Source organism: Schistocerca nitens, chromosome 2, assembly GCF_023898315.1.
Source record: "Schistocerca nitens isolate TAMUIC-IGC-003100 chromosome 2, iqSchNite1.1, whole genome shotgun sequence".
Lineage (NCBI taxonomy): Eukaryota > Metazoa > Arthropoda > Insecta > Orthoptera > Acrididae > Schistocerca > Schistocerca nitens.
Genome location: NC_064615.1, coordinates 861671300 through 861694322, shown reverse-complemented (window position 1 = coordinate 861694322; position 23023 = coordinate 861671300). Strand labels below are relative to the sequence as shown.

General features: G+C 45.9%; 1 protein-coding gene across 3 annotated transcripts in view; it reads right to left on the bottom strand.

Annotated features, from left to right (window-relative positions):
• LOC126237126 (uncharacterized) overlaps positions 1-23023 on the bottom strand; it is a 469607-nt gene that overhangs the window by 303807 nt on the left and 142777 nt on the right. The window contains exon 2 of one of the 3 annotated variants that reach the window (XM_049946946.1): positions 7992-8040. The exons of the other annotated variants lie outside the window; for them this stretch is intronic. The gene's annotated coding sequence lies outside the window, so the exon portion shown is untranslated. The remainder of the gene's footprint in view (positions 1-7991; positions 8041-23023) is intronic. 3 annotated transcript variants of the gene reach the window in all.

Here is a 23023-nt window from a genome sequence, read left to right as displayed (position 1 = left end):
GCTTAACGTTTATCTGAGGCGATACGTGGGTACCAACCCTGTATTCAGCTAGTGGTATGTGGGAAAACATCTAAAAACCATTTCTTCGTTGCTCGGCTCACCCACCCTCGTTGAACCGGATTCGATCCGGGTCAGGTTGCCGGTATGTGTCCGGGAAGTGGTATGTCACCGCCGTTTACAGAGTCGGAAATAGCAACACGACACACATAACCTCAATAATAATAGCTTCTCCTAGTATGTGTAGCTCTGTTATCAGTGTAGTGAAAATCGGAAGAAATAACTACTGGACACGCACGCTGTTCAGTAGTACAACTACGAAAAATGTAATTTCTTTTCTCGAAGCAATTACTTCTCTGCTAATTGTATGAGATATTTATTTATACGAGGGGCATTCTGTAAGTAATGCAACAAATTTTCTCAGCCAATTTTGGTTGGAAAAAACGCGGAGCTTTTTTTTGTGGGACGTTGTGGAATATTCTCGCCTCAGCCTTTATAGTTTCATCAAGTTCCGAATCGTGGCAGCGCTATCGTAGCCTTTGAAATGGCGCCTGCAAAGGAGGTGCATTCGGAGCAGAGAGCTGTCACTGAGTTTCTTTTGGTAGAAAACCAGAGCATCGCAGATATTCATAGGCACGTGCAGAATACCTACGGTGGCGTGGCAGTGAACAAAAGCACGGAGAGTCATTGGACGAGACGTCTGCCAACATCGGAAGGTCGCGCTTGCTCGTCCGATATCACTATCCAATGACTTTTGTCAGTGTACATGGGACTGTGGGTCTGGTCAATTTCATAGAACTACACCTGTTTTAGTCGCCGCAATCAGCTTCTAGGCTGGAACTCTCCGTAATTGTGGTGGGTATCAGAACAGTATACAGAGATGAATAGCTTCTCCTTGTGAGGATTTTCTGATACATTAACGTCACTTAAAGAATCTGTCTGAAGTTGCCAGAAGTTTCTCTCAGCACTGCGTTAATAGTTATCTGATAACAATTACACGGCGCGTGATCACGTATTCACTTGGACGCGGAGTTCTCGAGGCACGCTTGTAGTGCGGCAGATACAGAGCGAGATTAGCAGCACGCGACAGGAGTTCGCTCGCGCTACGCCAGACACGCGACAATCGCTTTCCAGCGCCCGCTAACGACTTCCGCAAGCCCGCAGCTTCGCGCCTTTCTTTTTCATTCGCACCGCGTACTCGCACAACTTTTCGCGCCCTTTTGTTATCACTCTCACACTCACTCTCCTTTTTTTTCCCTCGAGCGCGTACGCGTGGAGCTGCAGGGCTGAACTGTGTGACATTATCAAGCGAGTTAAAGGTCATAGTTGAACCCGTTAGAACACTCGCCGACAGGTCAGCGTGATTACAAAACTCCATCACCGTGAAAAAGTTTCTCGCGTCTCTTTTTTACCTGTGAACTAGAGTTTAGCGTCCGGAAAAAGATTCGAATGGTCCTTTCGTCGCTGCATAGCACCGATTGCGAGTAGCAATTAAAAGTTTTTGTATGTCACTAGCGTGTAGTGGAAGTACGGCAATTACTTCTCTCCCTCACCCTCGCCCTCCCTCCCTCCACCCCCTTTCCCTCTCTCTTTCTGAGCTTTAAACAGCGATTTTTCAACTAACTATCAGCCCTCTACTCTAGTTTGTCCGTGCAGCATCTGACCCATTGCGAGTACGAAGTCAGCAAAACTAATTCCAACTACTTCAGTGTAACATCTCAGTATACTAATAGAATAAACAAATCCGCTTCAGTTGCCATTAATCGTGTGGCGCTGTCCAGGCGGGCGCCACGGTTGCTGGTCATATCTCGTGTTTGACGTGTGTCTGTGAACCCCTCCCTCCATGACTGACTGGGCTGACCGCCACACCTCTATGTTTTATGTTTCCATAATTATATGGTGGCAGCTCAACATGAAGCTTTAGGCAGTGAAACCGGTAGTGCAGTAAAGAAGGAATTACTGGCAACTGAGGTTTTGCTAACCCAGTCTCGAAATTTTTTGAACTCATGAGTATATCAGACTACGTTACCACTCTCATTAGTGATGATAATGCAAGATCATTTCATTAAGACGGCTGAAGTACACGGGAATGTAACAAAGCTTTTTACACTATTACATATACACTCCTGGAAATGGAAAAAAGAACACATTGACACCGGTGTGTCAGACCCACCATACTTGCTCCGGACACTGCGAGAGGGCTGTACAAGCAATGATCACACGCACGGCACAGCGGACACACCAGGAACCGCGGTGTTGGCCGTCGAATGGCGCTAGCTGCGCAGCATTTGTGCACCGCCGCCGTCAGTGTCAGCCAGTTTGCCGTGGCATACGGAGCTCCATCGCAGTCTTTAACACTGGTAGCATGCCGCGACAGCGTGGACGTGAACCGTATGTGCAGTTGACGGACTTTGAGCGAGGGCGTATAGTGGGCATGCGGGAGGCCGGGTGGACGTACCGCCGAATTGCTCAACACGTGGGGCGTGAGGTCTCCACAGTACATCGATGTTGTCGCCAGTGGTCGGCGGAAGGTGCACGTGCCCGTCGACCTGGGACCGGACCGCAGCGACGCACGGATGCACGCCAAGACCGTAGGATCCTACGCAGTGCCGTAGGGGACCGCACCGCCACTTCCCAGCAAATTAGGGACACTGTTGCTCCTGGGGTATCGGCGAGGACCTTCGCAACCGTCTCCATGAAGCTGGGCTACGGTCCCGTACACCGTTAGGCCGTCTTCCGCTCACGCCCCAACATCGTGCAGCCCGCCTCCAGTGGTGTCGCGACAGGCGTGAATGGAGGGACGAATGGAGACGTGTCGTCTTCAGCGATGAGAGTCGCTTCTGCCTTGGTGCCAATGATGGTCGTATGCGTGTTTGGCGCCGTGCAGGTGAGCGCCACAATCAGGACTGCATACGACCGAGGCACACAGGGCCAACACCCGGCATCATGGTGTGGGGAGCGATCTCCTACACTGGCCGTACACCACTGGTGATCGTCGAGGGGACACTGAATAGTGCACGGTACATCCAAACCGTCATCGAACCCATCGTTCTACCATTCCTAGACCGGCAAGGGAACTTGCTGTTCCAACAGGACAATGCACGTCCGCATGTATCCCGTGCCACCCAACGTGCTCTAGAAGGTGTAAGTCAACTACCCTGGCCAGCAAGATCTCCGGATCTGTCCCCCATTGAGCATGTTTGGGACTGGATGAAGCGTCGTCTCACGCGGTCTGCACGTCCAGCACGAACGCTGGTCCAACTGAGGCGCCAGGTGGAAATGGCATGGCAAGCCGTTCCACAGGACTACATCCAGCATCTCTACGATCGTCTCCATGGGAGAATAGCAGCCTGCATTGCTGCGAAAGGTGGATATACACTGTACTAGTGCCGACATAGTGCATGCTCTGTTGCCTGTGTCTATGTGCCTGTGGTTCTGTCAGTGTGATCATGTGATGTATCTGACCCCAGGAATGTGTCAATAAAGTTTCCCCTTCCTGGGACAATGAATTCACGGTGTTCTTATTTCAATTTCCAGGAGTGTATGTACTAAATTTTGCTTCCCTTGAACATCATGTAGTACAGTGGTTCCCAACATTTCTGAGAGCATTACACCTGAGCGTAATCAGATATGAGGTAGTACAGCCCCCCTCTCCCACCCCCACATACCACCACCATCAACAACATTAGCACCTAACTTAACTTTAGAAAGAAAAATAATTTTCTTTGAAGACTTCCATTTATAACTGACGGTAGACAAGTAATTTAGATTTTGTAGGTGTTTTACACAGTGAAGTCACATTAATGTGACCAATGCCTATGTTTGAGGTCAAAGTGAAATGAACGCACACACAAACACGGAAACAAACGCACACGCGCGCGTGCGCTTCAAGCGGTAGTGCTGGCATTTGAGGGTAATGAAGCATTTCGGGGGACGCGGAAAACAGTGCAGTCGTTCTTGTAATAAGAAAACAGAGCGATTTATCTGACGTACAAAAGGGCATTATCACTGGCACTCGATCGAAGGGTGGGGCCGCTGTCGGAATCGTGCTGCTGCTACGGTCCCAGGTTCGAATCTTGCCTCGGGCATGGACGTGTGTGATATTCTTAGGTTAGTTAGATTTAAGTAGATTTAAGTCTAGGCAACTGTGGTACACCAAGGGCCACAGATGACCGGAGTGAACGATGGCTGTGGAGATGTGTACGGCCGGCCGAAGTGGCCGTGCGGTTAAAGGCGCTGCAGTCTGGAACCGCAATACCGCTACGGTCGCAGGTTCGAATCCTGCCTCGGGCATGGATGTTTGTGATGTCCTTAGGTTAGTTAGGTTTAACTAGTTCTAAGTTCTAGGGGACTGATGACCTCAGCAGTTGAGTCCCATAGTGCTCAGAGCCATTTGAACCATTTTTAGATGTGTACGGGCAAATAGACGTGCAACTGTTGAGCAGCTGACCGCCCAGATAAACTAAAGGGCTACGAAAATTGTGTCCTCAATGACCGTACAGCGAACGGTGCTATGTAAGGGCCTCTGCAGCAGGCGCCTGTACGTGCGCTCACGCCGACTGGTGTCCAACGGCGACGACGGCCGCAGTTTCGACACTAATGCCACAACTGGACGTCCACTGATTCGTGACAGGCGCCCCTATCAAATTACACTACTGGCCATTAAAATTGCTACACCACGAAGATGACGTGCAACAGACGCGAAATTTAACCGACAAGAAGCTTTTGAGAGCATCCACACAAGGTTGGCGCCGTTGGCGACACCTGCAACGTGCTGACATGAGGAAAGTTTCCAATCGATTTCTCACACAAACAGCAATTGATCGACGTTGCCGGGTGAAACGTTGTTGTGATGCCTCGTGTAAGGAGGAGAAATGCGTACCATCACGTTTCCGACTTTGATAATGGTCGGATTGTAGCCTATCGCGAGAGCGGTTTATCGTATCGCGACATTGCTGCTCGCGTTGGTCGAGATCCAATGACTGTTAGCAGAATATGGAATCGGTGGGTTCAGGAGGGTAAAACGGAACGCCGTGCTGGATCCCAACGGCCTCGTATCACTAGCAGTCGAGATGACAGGCATCTTATCCGCATGGCTGTAACGGATCGTGCAGCCAAGCTCGATGCCTGAGTCAACAGATGGGGACGTTTGCAAGACAACAACCACCTGCACGAACAGTTCGACGACGTTTGCAGCAGCATGGACTATCAGCTCGCAGACCGTGGCTGCGGTTACCATTGACGCTGCATCACAGACAGGAGCGCCTGCAATGGTGTACTCAACGACGAACCTGGGTGCACGAATGGCAAAACGTCATTTTTTCGGATGAATCCAGGTTCTGTTTACAGCATCGTGATGGTCCCATTCGTGTTTCGCGACATCGCGGTGAACGCACATTGGAAGCGAGTATTCGTCATCGCCATATTGGCGTATCACCTGGCGTGATGGTATGGGGTGCCATTGGTTACCCGTCTCGGTCACCTCTTGTTCGCATTGACGGCACTTTGAACAGTGGACGTTACATTTCAGATGTGTTACGACCCGTGGCTCTACCCTTCATTCGATCCCTGCGAAACCCTACATTTCAGCAGGTTAATGCACGACCGCATGTTGCAGGTCCTGTACGGGTCTTTCTGGAAACAGAAAATGCTCGACTGCTGCCCTGGCCAGCATATTCCCCAGATCTCTCACCAATTGAAAACGTCTGGTCAATGGTGGTGAGCAACTGGCTCGTCACAATACGCCAGTCACTATTCTTGATGAACTGTGTAATCGTGTTGAAGCTACATGGACAGCTGTACCTGTACACGCCATCCAAGCTCTGTTTGACCCAACGCCCAAGCGTATCAAGGCCGTTATTTCGGCGAGAGGTGGTTGTTCTGGGCACTGATTTCTCAGGATCTATACACCCAAATTGCTTGAAAATGTAATCACAAGTCAGTTCTAGTATAATATATTTTTCCAATGAATACCGGTTTATCATCTGCATTTCTTCTTGGTGTAGCAATTTTAATGGCCAGTAGTGTAGTTACGTCTTATGCACCACTGGACAGATGGCCGTTGGCGTATACGGCGTGAAACGTTTGAAAGCAAATACCGTGCAACAATCTTCGGAGAGGTTCAGGCTGGAGGAGGTCGCGTTACGACCTGAGCAGTGTTTCCGCAGCGTTCCATGGGTGATGTCTTTATTCTGGGAGGCACAATGAATCAACTCAAGTAAGCATCTGTCCTTGTCGACCATGTCCATTCCTACATGCAGTTTGTTTTTCCTCGACTCCATGGCATCTACCAGCAGTACAATGCAACGTGTCACGTAGCTCGCAGTACTTCCCTGCCTGCCGGACTCCCCGATTTACAGCCAGCCGATAATCCGTCGGCGACATCGATCGGGCTGTTCGCGCTATGGATCCTGAACCGAGAAACGTACAGTAGCGAAACTGATTATGGCGTTGAGTCGGCATGGCTCCACATCCCAGAACCTCAATTCCTTCACCTCTCACAGCAGTCCGCGCTGCAAAACGTGATTATTCAGGCTTTTGACAGGAGGTCTCATTAACGTGACTAGGCTGTGTATTAAAGCACGAAATAATGACCCAATGACACAACTGGCTCTCCTAATTTCTACGAATCTTTTTTTATAGAATGATGAAATAATTCTGATGCAATTCTAATTCAGTGCATCGCGAGTGCTGCTTACAACTCCTCCTCAGAAAAGGAAGCTGACTGTTTATATGGAGGTCAGACACTTGTTACAAAACATGTTTCCCCTGGTCCACCCTTCTCGTTAGCGACACTTGCTTCACTCATACCTTTCACTCCTATCTGAAATGAAAGTGCAACAAAGTTACAATGCGAGCACTTGATTGCTGGACAGCTCACTTCAGAATTGACAGAAATCGGAAGACTTCAGGCTGCTATTGCTTTGTTGCTGATCGCTTCCACAAATAATAATAATAACAACACTGTGGAGGCCTGCAGCGATGTAGTAGTCATTACATTGTTACTCTTGTGTTGTGCTCTTTGTTACTTTATACTTTATTTACTGTTGCGGAGTGAATAATGAAGCAATTGTGGGTCTATTACGGGAACTACCTACAACTTGGAGAAATCAGTTTCATGAGATGTTTAATCATATATGATGTTAATGTCTCAAATTTACTGTTATAGACATATGGTTTAAAGTACTAAGTATGTGTGTAACGGATATACAACTTGAGCAAGATGTTTTTCACACATCTGCTACACAAGCAATAAGCTCCACCACATTATGTCACACATTAATGCTAGTATTTGAAAAAAAGTCATTGTTAGTAACTCTTGTAACCAGAGTTTTAAGAAACAGTGATAATAGTAACTATCTTTTGAAACGATTTAGTTTCGTCACCGAAACACAATGGGACACTTTCATTTTCATGCATCAGAAAATTTAATTACCTCCAGGTTGGAAACTATTGATTTAGTACAATGTACTCCGTTTTATTATTCAAAATTGTTTCTCTCCACTCAGATATTTGAAGATACTCATAAAATATTGGGTTTGTAAATAATAGGTTTCAGCTATCAGTCGTCTTTTTTTAATTTTTTGGGGCGATCTAGATTTCAGCTAGGAACTAGCCATTCTCAGTGCACCATCATTTTTGACCAATGCGTGTAATGCCTTTTGGTCGGGTCATTGAACTGTGGACGAAGCCCGACCAACAGGCATTACATGCATTGGTCAAAAATGATGCACTGAGAATGGCTAGTTTCTAGCTGAAATCTAGATCTGCCAATAAAATTTGAAAAGTTCTACTGATAGCTGAAATATATTATTTACAAGTCAATATAACAGTCGCTGCGTGCAACAGCCTTCTGAATGGAAGGTAATCTAATGAAATATTCGGTTGGCTGGAAAAATTCTGTACGTCACTATATGACTAAAACTAAATTAATATAAGCAAATTCACCTTTACATTAAGCAAAAGATTTTCACTACACAGGCGCTGCAACTTACTGTTCTTCGATGAAAAATCAGGAAACTCTGGGTAGTCGCTCACACCGACCTGAAACGTGAAATTTCTGTCAGCAAACAGTGCATTTAAAAAGAGCAAATCTAAAAGTTTTGTCGGTTTTACGCGACTTGGAAGCAATATTAACTTCACTCATTATTTGGTTTCTAAGCTCTGCCAGTAATAGTGTTTCCAGACAAAATTACAGGATTTCACATCAGTCTATTATGCTAATAGCTTTACTTTATAAATATTCAAACATGTTACAGCCGTCTGGTCCATCAACCGCGGGTACTTTTATTCAGTTCCGTAAAATGAGAACATGTTTAAAGCACAAATTATTCTAACAAAACTGGGATGAATACAAATTGTCTGTTGTGGTTATTACCAAAATTTTTCTATATTTTGGTGTTCTGCAGAACCCTCTTTACATTAATGGATACCGGGAATTTGTCATCTGCAATTAACAGATGTTACTGTAAGAAAATATTTCGCATCTATATTTTGCGATTACTTACAGTTAATTACTCATCTGCAGTCTCATCTGTTGTGGAAACCCATCGCTAAGTAATTTCACTGCCAGGTTGCAGTGTTTCACTGCACAAAACACAGCGTTTACGTTACTGCTGTGCGATAAGTCCCTGTTGATGTTCACTTAGTTTCATATCAGTTGGACGCCAAGTTTGAACTTTGTTTACTTTTTCTCTCCCTCTGTATGTGTCTGTGTGTGTGTGTGTGTGGGGGGGGGGGGGCGTTCTTTTTATCTGTCTGTGTATCTGTATAATCGGTATAGCTCTTTTAATGTGCTAAATAATGTGCGATTGCATTGTGTAGTGTAGTGTACTCCTTTATAACCTGTATAAAAAAGCTTCCAAAATAGAAATTTTATTGCCCATATCGCAGTTGATATGTATCCTTATTACTAGTTTCAGCAAAGTTCAGATGTGAAGATGGCAATATAACTTTGCTGAAAGTAGTAATAACGATATGTATCAAACGCAGTATGAATAGTAAAAGTTCTATTTTGGAAGTTTTTTACACTGGTATAGAGATCGTTCTCCTTCTGACAATGTCAGTTAATTACCTTTATAATCTGTTTCCTTTAGCCGATGGCACCTGTTTATGTACCCTTTTTTCCGTTCTAAGTTTGTAGTATAGGATGTGGTTGGATTTTAGGATTTTTAAATTTGTTACTATTTTAGGTGACGGGTTTGGGCTATGAAATGGTCAACATATGTGCTAATGGATCTGTTACTTCTAGAACTCTGAGATGTTCTGAATATCTTGTTTCAAAGTTACTGCACATATGGCCTATGTATACTGACAAGAGTTGTATGTGTGATCGTATATGCCTGATCTGTTGACTTTATCTGTGAGTGTTTCGTTTTAAAATTACATGCTCACACTTATATTATTGAACTTCATTGAGGACATAAGCCAGTGGATGAACTGTTTGAAGAGCAGAGTAGAAACCACCTCAGACACCATAATCTATGTACAAAATGTGCACAACGCGTTTAGTGTTTTGAAATTACACTGCTTTCTTGTTTGTTAATGATTTCTTGACTCGTAGCACTCGTTGAACTCCTTCCAGTGCATTTCCTGCAAAGCTGTTCTACTTAATCTTTCGGGTACTGGCAACGGTCATTAGTAAATTGTAACTGAATTTTACCATTTGGAAAAGTTATCTATTTTCCCAAAAAAAAAAAAAAAAAGGCACAGAATCACTGCCGAGACCAAGAATAGGATTTGGACCTTTTGCTTTTGCAAGCTAAGGGAAGTACGAAGTACGACTGTATAATCAATCCATAGGTTCAAAAAATTATCAATTGCTCATTCAGTTAATATTACATCTATGCTGCCGATTGCTTCTTAGGAATTTGTTCTTTAAATAGTACTTTGACATCATTACCAACCTCAGTAACCGCTTTATTGGCTCCCAGAACCTCACTTGCTATCATGTAACGAACTCCTGTTACATTTAGTGAAAGTTAATGTTTTGCAGCTAACGCCATACAGACGTACTCGTTCTTGAAGTACTCAGAACGCTAGTATATAACGAATAATGCCACTCACGATGATTTCCTTACTTTGCAGTACATGGTAAGCTGTCACTGGCTTGACAAGAAGTGCTTATGCAGCATACTCACAGAAAAAACTATGCTGCTTCCGTTGACGCAGTCCTCTTGACTCTGACGTCGTGGAGACACCCGATTCGCTGCCTACTCTTAACAACCTCGTGTCAATTTTAATTTATTTTAAGCCCTTCCTTTGGTCTTAAGCTCACTAATTCATTTCATCCCAACTTTGTCACTAATTTTCCAGTGAGATTCAAGACACGGTGAATGAAATAATTTTATGGTCACATTTAAATTTCAAACTACAGTCTAAGGGCCGACCGGTGTGACCGAGCGGTTCTAGGCGTTTCAGTCCGGAACCGCGCTGCTGCTACGGTCGCAGGTTCGAATCCTGCCTTGGGCATGGATGTGTGTGATGTCCTTAGGTTAGATAAGTTTAAGTAGTTCTAAGTGTAGGGGACTGATGACCTCAGATGTTAAGTCCCATAGTGCCTAGAACCATTTGAACCATACAGCGGAGGGAACGCTTTAGCGAATTATTGTTTTACACGTCCTGTGGCCGCTAGCAAGCGTTTCCACGACCGTACACGTACATGAAAACGTCGCCAAAATTTCTGGCGACTGGTGGTACAGGATTGCACCGCACTGCTCTTTTATTCGATTACGCCATTCCCAGCCATAAAAAGATTGTACTGTACCATAGAGATCAGAGCGTTTGTGCAATAGCAATTAATACACCGTTTTCATATAACCACAATTATAAAACAAGAATGGGCTTTGCATATTTGGGTATCTTCATTATACGATAGGAGTGGAGCACTTGCTGCATGGGGCAACTTCCATTTCACTAACTTTTATAGTGAGCGATTTCATTGTGGTTTGAAGAGTCTGCTGATGAACAGCAGAAAATGGCAGGAATGTTTTCCGGAAAGAGTTAAATCATGATTGGTGCAACTCAGTACAAATATAGATTTCAGATTCCTTCTCCCCTGAGATTTTCGGGAACTATTTTCTACACTGCCCAGTCACATTACTGTGACCACCAGCCAGAAGCCTGAATAACCACCTTCTGCAGCGCGGGCTGCTCCGAGACGTGCAGGGAGAGATTCAATAAGGTTCTGGAAGGTACTATAGGGATGTAGAGCGATACCGATTCCAGTGCTGTGGGCAGCTGCGCTACGTTTCTCGGCTGACGATTGACGAGGCGAACAGCCCTATGGAGGCAGTCCCACAGATTTTCGATTGGGTTTAAATCCGAGCTGTGTGACATATTGCGGTATCCTGCAGGTAGATGCTATCCTGCTGAGGAAAAACAAACTTCATATGAAGATTGACATGGTCCTCAAACATAAATGCATACCCGCCATTCATGCCGATGGTCATCTGTCCGATGGGGTATAAAGCGTGATTCATCTGTTAAGGCCACCTGTCGCAACTCAGATATCCAGTTACGATGCTACCGTGGAAACTGGAGCCTTCGTCGACGATGGACAGCAGCCAGCTTGAGTGCGTGAATCAGGCGCCCGCTGTGGTGGCCCATACGCATCAGCATTCGCTGAATGGCTACTGAGAAAACACTGTTGGTTGCCCATTGGTTCAGCTGGGTGGTCATTCGCTCAAAAGTTGCGTATCTATTCGCCTGTACACATCTCCGCAACCATCTGGCCCATGGTGCATCGCTGTTGCCTTGGCGCCGGTATTGGATAGTGCCATTTTGACATGCAGCAGTCTAAACACTCTTTACGAACATAGTCGTTTCGGAACTTCTTCCATCCTTCGCCCGAAAGCCAATGATCATGACCTTTCTGAGACGCTTTATATACCTGAGCCGTGTATCGACTCGTGCTACCCCTTTTGTTTAGATTGCATTGGTTTTCCTTTTCTTCCCCTGACATGTTTGTTTGATATGTTGTCTGTCATTAAGTGGCTGCTTGGTTGTCTTTTCCCTCTGCTATCGATATCTGCATCTTTGCTTCCGGGAAACTGCTATGGAGGAAGTGAGATCTTTGACCGGTCGTAACGTCGTGTGGTGGCGCGGAAGTAGGGGCGTTGCGCGTGGAGAGTGTGGTGGACACGGGAGGGCAGTGTGGCTCTCCAGCGCGAAGCAGGCGTGGTCGGTTGTACCGAGTCGCCACGTGATGTATGTCGGCTGTGTGTAACGAGCGGGTCGAGTTGACGGAAGAACTCCCCGCGTGTTGGTTGTATACAGAATCGCCCCACGAGTAGTTGCTGCTCATTTCGCCTTGGTGGGACGTTAACAAGCTTCTTTAAATCCTCTGTTTCAACACTGGAGTTTAAAAGGAGACACCAAACATGAAGGAGCGGTCACTACCCGTCAACGTTGCAGAGAAGACGCGAACTCCGGTGACAGAGCGTGTTGTCGCGTGACCGTGGCGTGTTGGGTACGCTGGCGACGCGTGCGCGGTCGGATGTGTGGATCCTTGCCATCGGAGGTCGTGTACTGCCTGTTCGAGCATAATTGCAAGTTAAGTTCGTGGAAGGTTTAATCATTAAATAATAATTTTGTGTAACCAGCGTCTCGTCTGCCTTGTGGCCTTCGGCGACCGGGTTTCCTGTCCCTGGCACCGGTGTAATTGAAGACAGTGATCTTTCCTCCTCCTCTCGTTACTGTCCGATGGGAGGTGTAGTTTTGGCAGTTTAATTGTAAATTCATGCTTCTTGTTGGTTGATCATGTGGTCGCTCATTCAGGACTGTGTGGTGTAATGTTTCCTTACACGAGGCTAGCTCTAATCCTGTCAGCAAGTTAAGCCATCTGATAATAAGTTTTCGCGGTCTAAAAGTCGGTGCAGTGACCAGCCTGAGAGTGGCAATTGTGTTCACGGGCGTATTTAAATTGGTCAGTATTCTGTCTAGCCTGAGCATCCCTGAGTGGGTGATTTGTGGCCGCCTTACACGGGTCCGTCATATCTGTTATGTTCTAATGATATTCCAGGACACTTTTGTTTAAAATTTTTTTAATTCCTCCAAGTTTGTAAATTCCTTTTATTGCCAGTAATCGTGTGTTCGCTGAGACCTGTTTAATTTTTTTAATGGCGATGTTGGTAGCTTCACTACTTCGCCGTAGTTTATTAACAAAGTTCTGTATTTACTTTAGTAGCCTGTTTACTAATTTCTTTAAATTTTTTTTAATTGTTGTATTGCTATAAATTACTTTGATTGGCGTTAGCGGCGTGTTTTAAAAGGTAGTTTATTGCCGTACTGCTACCTTCTGTGTTTTCTTTTTTTTAAATTTTTTTAATTGTTGTATTGCTATAAATTACTTGATTGCCGTTAGCGGCGTGTTTAAAAGGCTGTTTATTGTCGTACTGCTAGTTTCTGTAAGATACGAATAAAACATTTGTGAAAATCTCAACTCGAAAGTAAACTACTAGAAATTTGGCCCCGTTTCCCAACTTGTGGTGTAGCTTGTAGTAACCGTTACCACTGTGTGTGTCAATACCCACCACTGCTAGTGCAGCCACCTGCGGTGTGTGAGTGGTTATTGCACCTTGAGGCCGAACATAGGTGGTGCTCACATTAAAGTGTCTGGATCGTGTAATCACTGGCTGTATGATGGCGTTGTACTGACCTTATTGAGCCGTGCACTGCTCGCTTTTATCCCATTTATTGTGTGTCATCTTCTATTACGGTACTGCCGCCTTGTTTTCTTATTCCATTTACTAGTGTCATCAACTTCCTGCCTTACTTATCCGTGAGCAGCAGCAGCAGCGGGTATTCATAAGTGCACTGTCGTACCATCTCTGGAGCGTCCGATAGCATTTCCGGGTCGTAGTGTGTCTAGCAGTCAGTTCGGGACGGAGCAGCAGTGCAGCAGGGACGCAGCAGCAGTGAAGTCGGGGCACGGAGCGCGTCAGGCGCCGACAACTAGTGCTCGCCGACCGCTGGCAGCACACATGAACTGTCCGACGGAGGGAGATTGGAGCGGAGCGACAGTTGGTTGGTCGTTCGGTTGGTCGTCTCATCGGCCGACGTATACTTGGTCCTTTCACCATTTCCGGGCCTGGGCGCTTGGTCGATTGGCTTGGAGCAGCGAGAAAATCTCCACAGCGCCTTCTTTGGCCGGGCCTCTAGATGGTGTCAGAGTGTGTGGTGCTGTTCCCATTGCTGAGGTTCGTGGCTCACCGATCCTGGACATTAAAGTTGAGTTTTGACTTAATCTACCAGCAAGTCACGACTGTTCACATTGTGTCGTCTGGAGTTCGTTGTCGGCTGTTGGGATATTCCTGCGAGCAACAACGTGTGTTTTCAAGTTGGCAAATTTTAGCCACCCTCCTGTGGAGTTTAACTGTACTTGTTTATTTGAATTGAAGCGCACCAGTGGAATCTTCTGCCGTGTGGTCATTAACGTTCTGGTTACCAGCCTGGCCGTTGACGTAAATTCAGGCAGTGTATTTTCCTCATCGTGTTGTCGCTGTACAGCACGGTGTGTAGTTTGACAGCTCAGTGTATAATTGGTTGTGGGCGCCAATACCTTCTACATTGTTCCATTGAACTCCCTGCTGTGTGCTGGTCTGGTGAAGCAGAGGTTATGTTGTCAGTGGGTCCGTTGACTGTCTTTCGGTTGGGTTGTCGTCGGATCGAGAATAGTTGGGCCGACTGCCTGTCTCACCTAAGCGAGCGTTAGTGTTTGGATTCCAGGCCGACCCTCGGAAACTTCTAAGCGCCCTTGGGTGTACTGCCTTTTCTTGTTTGTTCTTGTTGTTTCTACTTGTATTGTTTCTAGCCATTTTTTTTATATTAAGTCAGTTTTGCCCTTAAGGCGTCAGATGGTTTGGGCCTTCAGCCTAATTTAAGAACTGTTTTACGTAAAGCCTTTGGCATTTTTAAAATTAATGTTATTGAGTCGTAAGTGTTGGGCCTTCAGCCGATTTTGAATTTAAGTTGTTTGCTCTTAATGTATCAGATCTTTGGGCCTTCAGCCTAATTAAGGAACTGTTTTAAGATAAGGCTTTGCCATTTAAATTTCGGATTTTGGTTGAGCTTTAAGTTATTGGCTTTCAGCCGTTTTTTAATTAAAGTAGTCTCTGCTAATTAAGTTCCAAAACTAAAGCTGTGGTTTTTTTCTTGGCTCTTGTAATGTTTGATCAAATAAAAGGTTGTCTGTTCGAGTATAACTAACAGCCGCTTATTTTGGCCCCTTTCCACAACTTAAACTACCTTACCTGTCCTGCGGTTTTAGCAGGGCGTCTCACTTATAGCAGATTGTAAGATGCAAACCGATATAATGGAATGCTCAACAAGCACATACATTAGTTACAAAATACTTATTCCCGAACAGTGGTTCATTACCTCTACATAGTTGGAATACAAACGTCTCAAAAATGAGATCGACAGGAAGTGCAAAATGGCTAAGCAGGGTTGGCTAGAGGACAAATGTAAGGATGTAGAGGCTTGTCTCACTAGGGGTAAGATAGATACTGCCTACAGGAAAATTAAAGAGACCTTTGGAGAGAAGAGAACCACTTGTATGAATATCAAGAGCTCAGATGGCAACCCAGTTCTAAGCAAAGAAGGGAAGGCAGAAAGGTGGAAGGAGTATATAGAGGGTTTATACAAGGGCGATGTACTTGAGGACAATATTATGGAGATGGAAGAGGATGTAGATGAAGACGAAATGGGAGATAAGATACTGCGTGAAGAGTTTGATAGAGCACTGAAAGACCTGAGTCGAAACAAGGCCCCGGGAGTAGACAACATTCCATTAGAACTACTGATGGCCTTGGGAGAGCCAGTCCTGACAAAACTCTACCATCTGGTGAGCAAGATGTATGAGACAGGCGAAATACCCTCAGACTTCAAGAAGAATATAATAATTCCAATCCCAAAGAAAGCAGGTGTTGACAGATGTGAAAATTACCGAACTATCAGTTTAATAAGTCATAGCTGCAAAATACTATCGCGAATTCTTTACAGACGAATGGAAAAACTGGTAGAAGCTGACCTCGGGGAAGATCAGTTTGAATTCCGTAGAAATGTTGGAACACGTGAGGCAATACTAACCTTACGACTTATCTTAGAAGAAAGATTAAGAAAAGGCAAACCTACGTTTCTAGCATTTGTAGACTTAGAGAAAGCTTTTGACAATGTTAACTGGAACACTCTCTTTCAAATTCTGAAGGTGGCAGGGGTAAAATACAGGGAGCGAAAGGCTATTTACAATTTGTACAGAAACCAGATGGCAGTTATAAGAGTCGAGGGGCATGAAAGGGAAGCAGTGGTTGGGAAAGGAGTGAGACAGGGTTGTAGCCTGTCCCCGACGTTATTCAATCTGTGTATTGAGCAAGCAGTAAAGGAAACAAAAGACAAATTTGGAGTAGGTATTAAAATTCATGGAGAAGAAGTAAAAACTTTGAGATTCGCCGATGACATTGTAATTCTGTCAGAGACAGCAAAGGACTTGGAAGAGCAGTTGAACGGAATGGACAGTGTCTTGAAAGGAGGATATAAGATGAACATCAACAAAAGCAAAACGAGGATAATGGAATGTAGTCAAATTAAATCGGGTGATGCTGAGGGAATTAGATTAGGAAATGAGACACTTAAAGTAGTAAAGGAGTTTTCCTATTTAGGGAGTAAAATAACTGATGATGGTAGAAGTAGAGAGGATATAAAATGTAGACTGGCAATGGCAAGGAAAGCGTTTCTGAAGAAGGGAAATTTGTTAACATCGAGTATAGATTTAAGTGTCAGGAAGTCGTTTCTGAAAGTATTTGTATGGAGTGTAGCCATGTATGGAAGTGAAACATGGACGATAACTAGTTTGGACAAGAAGAGAATAGAAGCTTTCATATGTGGTGCTACAGAAGAATGCTGAAGATAAGGTGGGTAGATCACGTAACTAATGAGGAGGTATTGAATAGGATTGGGGAGAAGAGAAGTTTGTGGCACAAGTTGACTAGGAGAAGGGATCGGTTGGTAGGACATGTTTTGAGGCATCAAGGGATCACAAATTTAGCATTGGAGGGCAGCGTGGAGGGTAAAAATCGTAGAGGGAGACCAAGAGATCAATACACTAAGCAGATTCAGAAGGATGTAGGTTGCAGTAGGTACTGGGAGATGAAGAAGCTTGCACAGGATAGAGTAGCATGGAGAGCTGCATCAAACCAGTCTCAGGACTGAAGACGACAACAACAACAACAGTTGGTGATAGTCCACAATCTACATACTTTTGACCGTAAAGGTTCGAAGCTGTTATACCTGCTATTTCACGGCCTACGCGTTTGCATTTCTGTGTCAACAAACACTCGTGTCCCCCGTTCCCGGTGGTAGAGACTTGTCAGGCGATTTATACGAGAAGAGCTAACCTTTTCCTCCAGACGTGGTCGCCCGCGCGACAGCCGGTACACTGCAACAGACAGTGATGCCTCCTGCCAATGACAGCTCGCTTGCTGGTGACGAAAGTGAAGCGGCCCCCTTGTCGGTCACACGGGAAGCCTGAAATATGGACACCGCCGCTGAGGGATTACGAGCGCCGGCTGCGGCTACGGCGCGATTTATGGGCCTGGGCGGCGTCCCTTGCGGGGGCGGCGGCCGCCGCGCCGTGCGTGGGCGTATCGAATATTCGCACGGCCCGCCGCTGGCCGCCTTAAAGAGACGCTGTCGCTGCCACCGGCCGAGGGGCACGCGGTTACTCGTACCGTAAGAGCTTCCGCCCTGCCATTAACCAGGAGTGTTGTCGTGCTCGCGCTAAAGGTCATACATACACACACACACATACACACACACACACACACACACACACACACACACACACACACACTCGCTGGCACACAAACACACACAAAATTTTTACTTTTAGCTGGGACAATTGGCAATATTCCCCAGGAAATACACTTGAAACGGTGGAGAGATAGATTGGAGAGCGGGAGGTGGAGAATGCTGACTGTTTTACTGGACACATTTCAAACTAGCATCTGTTAATAAAAGCCAAATCTGATCTTGACACATCAGCGCAAGAGCGATTTCATCCTGACTGATCACACTAGTATGATCTCAAAATATATTTCACCGCATTTGGCTGTAAGACTACAAATCTTTGATATTATAAATACACTCATGCTCATAAATTAAGGATAATTGCAGAATGTGGTTCCACACAACAGGCACTACACAAGACAGGCGCTAATAGCATAGGCACATATGGAACACAGACAACACAGATCTGTAAGTCCATGGTATTGGTGATAAGTTGAGAAAACCGTCCCGAAACACATGTGCTACAAAACGCCACTGTTTCCTTCGCATGTACCCCGACTTCAATATGGGATACGATCACCATGCACACGTAAACAGGCCGCACAACGGGTTGGCATACTCTGGATTAGGTGGTCGAGCAGCTGCTGGGGTACAGCCTCCCATTCTTGCACCAGTGCCTATAGGAGCTCCTGAAGTGTCGTAAGGGTTTGAAGACGTGCAGCGATACGTCGACCGAGAGCATCCCAGACGTGCTCGATGGGGCTTAGGTCTGGAGAACAGGCAGGCCACTCCATTCACCTGATAAATTCTGTTTCAAAGTACTCCTCCACGACGGCAGCTCGTTGAGGCCGTAATCATCCATCAGGAGGAAGGTGGGACCCATTGCAGCCCTGAAAAGGCGGATATACTGCTGCAAAATGACGTCCCTATACACCTGACCTGTTACAGTTTCTCTGTAAAAGACTTGCGCAGTTGTACGTGCACCAATCACAATCCCACCCCACACCATCAAACCACGACCTCCATACAGGTCCCTTTTAGGGACATTAAGGGGTTGATATCTGGTTCACGCCAGATGAAAACCCGGCAAGATTCACTGTTCAGACTATTCCTGGACTCGTCCGTGAACATGACCTGGGACCACTGTTCCGATGACCATGTACTGTGTTCTTGACACCAGGCTTTATCGGCTCTCCTGTGACCAGGGGTCAGTGGATTGCACGCTGCAGGTCTCCGGACGAATAAACCATGTCTGTTCAGTCGTCTGTAGTCTGTGTGTCTGGAGATAACTGTTCCAGTGGCTGCAATAAGGTCCCGAGCAAGGCTACCTGCAGTACTCCCCGTAGCTGTCTGCGGGAAATGATGGTGAGATATCGGTCTTTTTGTGGTGTTGTACATTGTGGACTTCCCGTACTGTAGCGCCTGGACACGTTTCCTGTCTGCTGGAATCGTTGCCATAATCTTGAGATCACACTTTGTGGCACACGGAGGGCCCGTGCTACGACTTGCTGTGTTCGACCAGCCTCCATTCGCCCTAGTATTCTACCCCTCATAACGCCATCAATTTGTGTTCTGTGAGCCATTTTCAACACACAGTCACCATTAGCACGTCTGAAAACGTCTGCACACTTACTCGCTGCACCGTACTCTGACATACACCAACAAACCTCTGCTATGTGGACTGCTGCCAGCGCCACCGTGCGACGACCGCAGGTTAAATGCACCGCATGCTCATACCCCGAGGTGATTTAAACCCGCAAACCGCCCACCAGAGCGTTGTTTCGCCATGTATCAGCATATCCTTTATTTATGAGCGTGAGTGTAGTAACAAGATATATGGTTGTAATCTCTTGCCCACATTGAACAGGGTGTCCTGGAAATGTTACGGGAAACTACGAGGACTTATAGAGAGTGTCTTGAGGAACAAACAGAGGATAGGAACCCGTGCCCGGTTCAAAATGGTTCAAATGGCTCTGAGCACTATGGGACTTAACTACTGAGGTCAGCAGTCCCCTAGAACTTAGAACTACTTAAACCTAACTAACCTAAGGACATCACATACATCCATGCCCGAGGCAGGATTCGAACCTGCGACCGTAGTGGTCGCGCGGTTCCAGACTGTAGCGCCTAGAACCGCAAGGCCACTCCGGCCGGCGAACCCGTGTCCGGAAACGTCATCCGACGACGCTAGGGAGCGTCGAAGTTACGGGACCGGCGCCTCCAACTAGGCCACACCTTTGGCAGCAAACGTGATTTTGTACTCTGACGTACTATAGACGGAACGCTTCGCAATTTCAGTGATCGCGACTGATTGCCACGATCGTCAGTGAAGAAGATGGAGCTAGCTGCTGTGTAGACGGGCCTTGTCTCCTATGAATGCGATGCTCTGTTGTCTCGGTGTATGATGGTTTCGAACATTGCTTTCCGTGCGCACTTTATTTTTCTCATGGTACACTCTAAACTCTACATCGTTTTTCGGTACGTCATCAGTCTCTTGCAACCTCGGTTGAGAATCATGCTAATGTCCCCGTGTGCCAAACACCGCACACAGAAGCGAGAAAATGGCAGACCGGCAGCTTACGCTCGTTGCTGGCGATTCTACATTGTTCATCTCTGCGCCGCATTTGGGACACGGCACTGCGGTAATGACATGTAAAGGGAATGAAACACCTACAGCCGTCATTATGATGTCATTTATTGTGTGGCTACCAGTTTCGGTGCTTCGTTGTACGATCTTCAGGCCTAAGCTGATGCTGAGGGGGATAACACCATGCATCACGATGCATCAGTGGCCAACATCTATAACTGGTTTAAGCAGACTTCCTGTAACCGCGATGTTGTCTTTCCAACTATCAACGTCAGCAGAGTTACAGTTGATGGTAAACCGTTGTACAGTAGATGTAGGACACTGTTGCATCATATACACCGAGAAGTGACACACAAACACACTGCAATCGACGTGAACAGCTCAGGTCTGCCCTCCGTGCTCAGCTGTCGTAGCCACAGCATCAATACACATGCTGGCTTCTACCCAAGGCACCGCAGTAGGCCATGTGTTCCCTTCCTCGTTTGTAGGCAGACTCGTGACAAAGTGCGCACCGGCCAACACTGCTTCCTTCTGCCGCGGGCAGAGTTATAACGTGCGTCGCAGTGCACTCGGGGCTAGGTTATGTGGTATCAGTTGGCAGAAATGTAATGTCACGGTTCAACACTATCACATCAAAGTATCCGGAAATCCCTATGTAACGCAGAGTGGTCCGCTAGATGTCACGAGCGGCGGGCCCGGTAGTATAAAAGGAGGTGGTGAGTATTGTGTCGTCAGTAGAGAAGCAGTAATAGCAAAATGGGTCGGTCAGGCGAGGTCACTGGCTTCAAACGTGGACTGACATTCGAGAAGTAAAGAACCCATCGGGCACATTTCAATCGTTCTAAAGCTGCCCAACTGAACTCCGGTGATGTGATTTTGAGGTGGGGAAGCGGAGGAACAACCATTGCTAAACTAAGACCAGGCAGACCCCAAATACTGATCAAAGGGACCGTCGAACATTACAGAGGCTGGTTACGTTACAATGCGAGTTAACAACCGTTATGTTTCGAGGAGCCAAATGTTATGTCCTCGTTGCTAATGGTAAATGGATGGAGGTGACCAAAGGGATCTGTCACCGTAGAATCTTGACAGGCAAGCTAAAGATTAGTTGACACAAGTGCACTTTAAATAAATATATTTTACTCAACTTGTCGCTGAAGAAATGCTACACACTTGCCAACTTGTGGTAACCGTGGCTAGCTATAAGCAAAGGCCCGACACGGCGTCCATCTATGTACACTGAATCTTCACGCCGGTAGAACTAGCTGTCAACAGCTCGGAGTATCATTTACCACAAACTATCAACACATGACTCATCCCCAACTAGAAGACTGGTGTCCTGTGCCTACCACTTATAACAGCGGCCTGGCGGCCTTCACTGATCGGCTGCGTGGTTATTCATTGCTCAGGTAATTCTGTTGGTGCTGATGTCCAAAGCGCTGCTGATGGCGACCGCAAGAATCGTCATTGAGACGCCAGTTCTAGCAGTACCTATAAGCTACGATGCTACAGGCTATAAAAAATATCATAAAATCAGTGTAAGGAGACACTGGTGGATGCCAGAGTGCTACCGGCAGTCCAGCTACCACGATGACTGTGTGTCGGGAGTTAAAATCAAAGCCAAAGTGGGTATAGTGGTCGAGCATCTCCTCTCAAATCAACAAATCAAACATTTCGGTAGTCATCATTTAGCGGCGCCTTTGATCAGGCGAGGATTCAGGGAGCAGCTGTAATTATTGGAATCTATCATCAAGGAAGCTGTAGAAACCAGAAGAATTTACGCTAACAGCGTTAGTGGAGATTCGAGCTATACTATTAGGAATCCATTAGCGATGTCACTGCATAGAATAACGACCCACAGTTTACATGTAAATGACAGAGATATACCAGTTTAATCTCTAGTCGCAATAAGCGTCATTACGGAATTCATATCCATATATCCCCCACCCATCCATATCAGTGACTCGCGTAAATCACACCGACTAATAACTAGCGAACTTGTGGGTTAATCAAGGAGCTCTAAGCTGTATCCATGCAATCAGCTGGTTTCCCTAACGACGATGAGGGAATTTTAGAAAGGTTTTAAACATGGCTGCGCTGCAGCAATTGTGTGTACAAGACCTTTAATGGATTGGAAATAACAGAATCAGTTGCAAAATAAAGGTTTATTAAATCTTGACCATTGTTTTGGCAATTTTAAAACTGTCTTCTTCAGAAGATGTTGTATACGGAATTACATATTAACTTTCCACGATTTGGGAGTGGATGACACACGCATGTTATTGACGAAGCCAACGACTCCCACATCGGATACAGGTAATATATGATTCTACGTACCCTACCTTCTGAAGAAGACAGTTTTCTAACTTTCGAAACCATGTACAGCGTTTAACAAAGCCGTATTTTCCAGTTGGTTGGCTGTATTTCCAATTAATTTAGAGGGTCTGAAATTTGATCATGTTGCAAATGAACTTGTTATTGAATGAGGCCATCGTGAAAGACGTCGTGATCGTAGTCCCAGGATTTTTCTTGATAAAGCTGCTACTTCCGTTGTATGAAAATGAAAACACTCCATGTCTCAACTTTAAAATTATGGCATCACAAACGCGTGCAGGTTGAACCCAAGCCGTATTCTTCAAGTATAACAGGCATGAG